Here is a 7,852-nt window from a genome sequence, read left to right as displayed (position 1 = left end):
AGTGTATTGTTTAGCCTCCATGTGTTTGTATTGTTTATACATTTTTTTCTGTAATTGATATCTAGTCTTATAGTTTTGTGGTTGGAAAAGAAACTTGATACAATTTCAATTTTCTTAAATTTACCAAGGCTTGATTTGTGACCCAAGATATGATCTATCCTGGAGAATGTTCCATGAGCACTTGAGAAGAAAGTGTATTCTGTTGTTTTTGGATGGAATGTCCTGTAAATATCAAGTAAATCCATCTTGTTTAATGTCATTTAAAGCTTGTGTTTCCTTATTTATTTTCATTTTGGATCTGTTCATTGGTGAAAGTGGGGTGTAAAAGTCACCAACTATTATTGTGTTACTGTCTTGCTAGTTGTTTGGCATAGAGTGTCCAGCACTGGAGCTTGCTGGTCATTGAGTGGAGCTGGGTCTTAGCGTTGAGATGGAGATCTCTGGGAGAGCTCTCGCTGATTGATATTACATGGGGCCGGGAGGTCTCTGGTTGTCCAATGTCCTGAACTCAGCTCTCCCACCTCAGAGGCTCAAGCCTGACAGCCGGCTGGAGCACCAAGACCCTGTCAGCCACTCAGCTTTTGGGAAGTCTGAGGTCTTCTGACAGTGTTCACTAGGTGTTCTGTAGGAGTTGTTCTACATGTAGATGCATTTTTGATGTATTTGTGGGGAGGAAGGTGATCTCCACGTCTTACTCCTCCGCCATCCTGAAGGTCCTCTCTCTTCACACCTCTTGTTGCTAGAGGATCCACACTTCCTCTGGAAAGGACATAAATCTGGCAGTCTCACTTCAGGCCTAGCCCATCACCTTTTTTCCCTTTGTGCTTATTCTGTTTCACTTGCTCACTGCGGGCCCCGTGCAGAGGCCTTGCCCCCCGCCCTTCAGACCAGAGTTCCTCGTGAAACGGCTGAGCTGACACCTTAGCTTGGGACGTGCGCTGAAGCTCCTCAAAGGACACTCCCACAATTTTTTAGAATGAAAAATCAGCCCAAGTTGCCTGCAACTTGATATTTTCCACTGTTTAGAAATAGCAGTCAAGAAAAATTCAATTCCCTGTCACCAATTCCAATTAAAATATTGTTTATGATATACTTCATAAAGTTAGCTATGTGCAAGAAAGAATGAATGCATCCATGTTAAAAATGTTAGGGCTTCCCTGGTGGCGCAGTGGTTGAGAGTCCGCCTGCCGATGCAGGGGACACGGTTCATGCCCCGGTCTGGGAAGATCTCACATGCCGCGGAGCGGCTGGGCCCGTGAGCCATGGCTGCTGAGCCCGCGTGTCTGGAGCCTGTGCTCCGCAACGGGAGAGGCCACAACAGTGAGAGGCCGTGTAATGCAAAAGAAAAAAAAAAAAAAGGTTAAACATATTTCGTGAAAGTCAACAATGCAAGTCACTTTTTTCAAAAGTATTGACTGTTACCTCAGTAACTAAAAATACCAAAGTATAACAACTGAAATACTATGTGAATTTAAATCATCTGTTGTTTTGGGGAAACACCTGTTCTCCCTGAACAATTAACAGTTCAGCAGCTATAATATGCAGAGGTTTGAAACTTCAGCTCCTTCAGGAATAATGTCCCAAAGATCCAATTATATCAAACTTTTAAAAATTGAGACAGAGTGAACCACAGTTCCCCCAAAATAATTTCAAAGAACCCATAAAAACAGAGTCTTCTACTCCTCCCTGACCAACCTAGCTCAATCAAGATTTTTTTTCCTTGAAAGATTAAAAGATACTTGATACAATTTCAATTTTCTTAAATTTACCAAGGCTTGATTTGTGACCCAAGATATGATCTATCCTGGAGAATGTTCCATGAGCACTTGAGAAGAAAGTGTATTCTGTTGTTTTTGGATGGAATGTCCTGTAAATATCAAGTAAATCCATCTTGTTTAATGTCATTTAAAGCTTGTGTTTCCTTATTTATTTTCATTTTGGATCTGTTCATTGGTGAAAGTGGGGTGTAAAAGTCACCAACTATTATTGTGTTACTGTCTTGCTAGTTGTTTGGCATAGAGTGTCCAGCACTGGAGCTTGCTGGTCATTGAGTGGAGCTGGGTCTTAGCGTTGAGATGGAGATCTCTGGGAGAGCTCTCGCTGATTGATATTACATGGGGCCGGGAGGTCTCTGGTTGTCCAATGTCCTGAACTCAGCTCTCCCACCTCAGAGGCTCAAGCCTGACAGCCGGCTGGAGCACCAAGACCCTGTCAGCCACTCAGCTTTTGGGAAGTCTGAGGTCTTCTGACAGTGTTCACTAGGTGTTCTGTAGGAGTTGTTCTACATGTAGATGCATTTTTGATGTATTTGTGGGGAGGAAGGTGATCTCCACGTCTTACTCCTCCGCCATCCTGAAGGTCCTCTCTCTTCACACCTCTTGTTGCTAGAGGATCCACACTTCCTCTGGAAAGGACATAAATCTGGCAGTCTCACTTCAGGCCTAGCCCATCACCTTTTTTCCCTTTGTGCTTATTCTGTTTCACTTGCTCACTGCGGGCCCCGTGCAGAGGCCTTGCCCCCCGCCCTTCAGACCAGAGTTCCTCGTGAAACGGCTGAGCTGACACCTTAGCTTGGGACGTGCGCTGAAGCTCCTCAAAGGACACTCCCACAATTTTTTAGAATGAAAAATCAGCCCAAGTTGCCTGCAACTTGATATTTTCCACTGTTTAGAAATAGCAGTCAAGAAAAATTCAATTCCCTGTCACCAATTCCAATTAAAATATTGTTTATGATATACTTCATAAAGTTAGCTATGTGCAAGAAAGAATGAATGCATCCATGTTAAAAATGTTAGGGCTTCCCTGGTGGCGCAGTGGTTGAGAGTCCGCCTGCCGATGCAGGGGACACGGTTCATGCCCCGGTCTGGGAAGATCTCACATGCCGCGGAGCGGCTGGGCCCGTGAGCCATGGCTGCTGAGCCCGCGTGTCTGGAGCCTGTGCTCCGCAACGGGAGAGGCCACAACAGTGAGAGGCCGTGTAATGCAAAAGAAAAAAAAAAAAAAGGTTAAACATATTTCGTGAAAGTCAACAATGCAAGTCACTTTTTTCAAAAGTATTGACTGTTACCTCAGTAACTAAAAATACCAAAGTATAACAACTGAAATACTATGTGAATTTAAATCATCTGTTGTTTTGGGGAAACACCTGTTCTCCCTGAACAATTAACAGTTCAGCAGCTATAATATGCAGAGGTTTGAAACTTCAGCTCCTTCAGGAATAATGTCCCAAAGATCCAATTATATCAAACTTTTAAAAATTGAGACAGAGTGAACCACAGTTCCCCCAAAATAATTTCAAAGAACCCATAAAAACAGAGTCTTCTACTCCTCCCTGACCAACCTAGCTCAATCAAGATTTTTTTTCCTTGAAAGATTACAGTGTAGAATACTTAACAGTATATAGAGAAAAGGTATCCCTAGAATTCTAAGACATGTATTTTTTTCATTTGTGAAACTACATGTATTTTTTTTTTCATTTGTGAAACCGCTCTCTAGTTTTCAGAGATTAAAGGAAGAAAGTTTACTTGTTAAGCCACTTGTCCCAACAAGTGATCAGAACTTTTATTCAATTACACATACTGAGAGGGCCTTTAAGCAATGGAACACCTCCACCCACACCTTGGTTTCTAAATGAATGCAATTCTCAACTTATAGGAAACATATCGTAGCTCCTTAGAGAAATGGCTGATGCCAAGGCTAGAGTAGGAACAGGACAAGATAAGCTGGGAGTACCTTATTGCACTAGAACATAAGGAAGTATGCAAAGAACAACTGGGATATTTCAAAAGGCTAAAGGAGCCCACTTGATGAGGCTGCCATTAGCCAGGTCTGGGACAGATTATTTCAAGCATCAAAATAAATAGTGGTAAAAATGGATTATAGTCCATAGAATAAAATAAGAATGCATGAATTCTTTTGAAAGGAAGGAAGGGAGGGAGGAAGAGAGGGAGGGGAGGAGAGGGGAAAGGAGGGGAGGGGAGGGGAGGGAAGAAGGAGGGGTCTGCCTTACAGTAGAATGTCAAAATATAAACATAGAAGAATGATATAGTTAGAAAATCATCAATCAAGGTTTAGGTTGTTATAGTAATAGATTATCATAGGTAAAATGTTACAGTAGGTAGATGTAAATATCATAGTTGCATAGGTAAAAGCTGGATGAGAGACAGGATATTTACATAATGTCAAAGTATCTCACCACAAACTACTTATTAATTTCAAAAACAAGATGATAATAGCTTTACAGCAGAGAGCCACCTTAACATCACCAATAATGGGACATATTGACTCCACGTGCCTCCACTGAGGACACAGTATCACTTCTGTGGGATTCCTCTCAAAAACACATAACCTGAATCTAATCATGAGGGAAAACCAGACAAAATTAAATTGAGGGATACTCTGCAAAATAACCAGCCTATACTTTTCAAAAATGTCAAGGTCGAGAAACAGAAAAACAAATGGGCTAAGGAAATATTCCAGGAGACTGAAGAGACATGACAGCTAAAGGCAATGCATGACCCAGCATTGAATATTAGACCAGGAAAAACTTAGCTCTAAAGGACATTATTAGGACAATGGACAAAATTGGTATATGGGCTGTGAATTAGATAACAGTATGGTATCAGAGTTAAATTTCTTTTTTCTTTTTAGTTTTTTTTGAGTTAAATTTTTTTTAAGATTTATTTATTTATTTAATTTATTTTTGGCTATGTCGTGTCTTAGTTGTGGCATGCAGGATCTTCACTGAGGCATGCAGGATCTTTTGTTGTGGCGTGCGGGCTTCTCTCTAGTTGTGGCGTGTGGGTTTTCTCTCTCCAGCTGTGGCGCGTGGGCTCCAGAACGCATGGGCTCTGTAGTTTGTGGAACGTGGGCTCTCTCCTTGAGGCGCGCGAGCTCAGTGGTTGTGGCATGTGTGCTTAGCTGCCCCGCGGCATGTGGGATCTTAGTTCCCTGACCAGGGATTGAACCCGCGTCCTCTGCATTGTAAGGCGGATTGTTTACCACTGGACCACCAGGGAAGTCCCTAAGTTAAATTTCTTGATCTTCATAGCTGCACTGTGGTTATGTAAGAGAATGTTCTTATTGTTAAATACTGAAGTATTTGTTATTAAAGGAGTGACTTACCCTCCAAATTATCCTTAAATAGTTCATTAAAAAATATGTTTTCTGGGGCTTCCCTGGTGGCGCAGTGGTTGAGAGTCCGCCTGCCGATGCAGGGGACGCGGGTTTGTGCCCCGGTCCGGGAAGATCCCAAATGCCGCAGAGCGGCTGGGCCCATGAGCCATGGCCGCTGAGCCTGCGCGTCCAGAGCCTATGCTCCGTGACGGGAGAGGCCACAACAGTGAGAGGCCCGCGTAACGCAAAACAAATATATATATATATATGTTTTCTAACTAAAAATAGAGTTGCCATATGATTCAGCAATCCCATCCTGGGCATATAGCCCAACAAAACTGTAATTCAGAAAGATACATGTACCCCTATATTCATAGCAGCACAATTCACAATAGCCAATTCATGTAAACAACCTAAATGTCCACTGACAGATAAATGGATAAAGAAGATGTGGTACATACATACCATGGAATACTACTCAGCCATAAAAAAGAAGGAAATAATACCATTTTCAGCAACATGGATGGACCTAGAAATTATCATACTAAGTGAAGTAAGTCACAAAGAGAAAGACAAATACCATATATCACTTACATGTGGAATCTAAAATATGACACAAATGAACTTATCTACGAAACAGAAACAGACTCAGACACAGAGAACGAACTTGTGGTTGCCAAGGGGAAGGAGGGTGGGGGAGGGATGGATTGGGAGTTTTGGATTAGCAGATGCAAACTATTATTATATAAACTGGATAAACAAGGCCCTACTGTAGAGCACAGGGAACTATATTCAAAATCCTGCAATAAACCAAAATGGAAATAAATATGAAAAAGAATATATATATATATATATATATATATAACTGAATCACTTTCCCGCACAGCAGAAATTAACACAACATTGTAAATCAACTATACTTCAAATTTTTTAAATATTTTTTTACTAAGGTATTTAATTTTTCTTACACAAATATTAAACTTTTTTAGTCACTGAATTATCAATGGCTGCAAGAATCTCCACAATATTTTTCTATTTGGGGCACCTAAATGCCTAATCATAAATATGTTTTTAAAAGTTCACTCAGGAGGGGCTCGACCTGCGTGTCACCCCTCTGTGCCTCGCCAGGAAAACGGAGGTGGAGCGTGGGGACCGGTTAGGCCTCCCAGCGGCTCCGACGCAGGAAAGTCCGCGGCGGCGGGGCGCCGGGGTTCTCAGGAGCGGGTTCCTGGTCCCCACAGGCGCCCTAGCGGCCGGATCGCAGTTTGCATCACCTTCCCCACCGGGTACATGATGACACAGGTGCAGCCCTACGCGCGTTCGCACAGCCGGCTCCCTGGGCACTGGGACTGAGTATGGCAGAAGGTCCGCCGTCCAGGTGCCCCGGGCTGCACCGAGGCCTCCTCCCCGTCCTACGGCTCCAGCCCCAAAGCAGCCATCAGGTCCAGGATGGTCGCGTTCCTCAGCACCCACGCGCGGGTTGCCTAGGGACCGCTGGACAGCACGTGGGCTGCTGTGTGGCCTGGGCGCCCGCGAGGCCGAGGCCGTGGTGGTCGTGCGCCCAGGGAGACCATCCAGGTGAAGTTCATACACGACCAGATCTCCCCTAAACCCACAGTACAGAGGATTCCTCCACGGGGTCAGGGAGATTGTTCGGGAACAAGAGCTGAAGAGGACTTACCAGGGCCGCCAGCCGGCAGATCCCAGCGGGCTGTCCGCTTCTTGGTCAGAAGCTCCCTGCACAACTGGAACCCAGGGCCCAACTCTAGCGAGCCCCTGAAACCTCTGATCACGGGGTTTTCGAGTTATCGCGAGCGCAGCCAGCGTCTTTGGGAACACGCCTCTGGGCTAGGTCAAGACCGGATGCAGGGCCGGGAGGCGGAGCAACACCGAACACGTGGACGGCTGCTCGCAGGTCCTGAGCGATGAGGAGCTCAAAGCATTGTACAGTGGCATCATCCCCCTACGGGGCCGGGCCTGCCTGGACGTGGCCCTCGTGCTCATCATCTACGATGAGGTAGTGAAGCTGCTCAACAAACCGTGGAAGACGGACTGAGCCCTGAGGGTCTGGGCGGGAAGACTAAGGATCTATAAAAATAGTCATAGCTCAAATTGAATTATAGGTTGTTGGCTGGTCTTAGCTATTCTCTATTATTATTATTCTATTATTAGTCTTGGATAATTGAGCTTTGGCTAATGGAGGAACAGGAGTAGCTGCCAGAATGGGGAACTTCTTGGTGCAATGTATTTAAGGAAATCTCTGTCCAGTCATTAGCTGACCATTCAGCTAACTGAGTAGAGACTTCATTGGTCAGGTCCAATAAAGAATTGAGACTTTACAGAATCAGTTCAGGAAGTCACTAAAAATAGAACACACCAACAGCAACAAACTCTGGAATGGGAAGGGAATCTGATTTCCAGATTTGCCACACAATATTATTTTCAATGTCCAGTTTTCAACAACAACAAAATATGACGTATGCAAAGAAACAGGAAAATATGGCCCATATTTACTAATGATAGAAAGGTCAACCCATCAAGAAGACACAACAATTATAAATATATATATGGGGACTTACCTGGTGGCAGTGGTTAAGAATCCACCTGCCAATGCAGGGGACACGGGTTTGAGCCCTGGTCCGGGAAGATCCCACTTGCCGCAGAGCAACTAAGCCCATGCACCACAACTACTGAGCTTGCGCTCTAGAGCCCACGAGCCACAACTACCAAGCCCGCG

At 44.3% G+C, this 7,852-nt stretch overlaps 1 pseudogene; it reads left to right on the top strand.

Annotated features, from left to right (window-relative positions):
* The window catches only part of LOC102987794 (tricarboxylate transport protein, mitochondrial-like), a 12,499-nt pseudogene extending 5,328 nt beyond the window's left edge, over nt 1-7,171 (top strand).
* Nucleotides 7,172-7,852: the final 681 nt, after the last annotated feature.

The sequence above is a fragment of the Physeter macrocephalus genome, chromosome 9 (genome assembly GCF_002837175.3).
Source record: "Physeter macrocephalus isolate SW-GA chromosome 9, ASM283717v5, whole genome shotgun sequence".
NCBI lineage: Eukaryota > Metazoa > Chordata > Mammalia > Artiodactyla > Physeteridae > Physeter > Physeter macrocephalus.
Note: the sequence above shows the minus strand (reverse complement) of the source record. Positions and strands in the feature narration are given on the sequence as shown.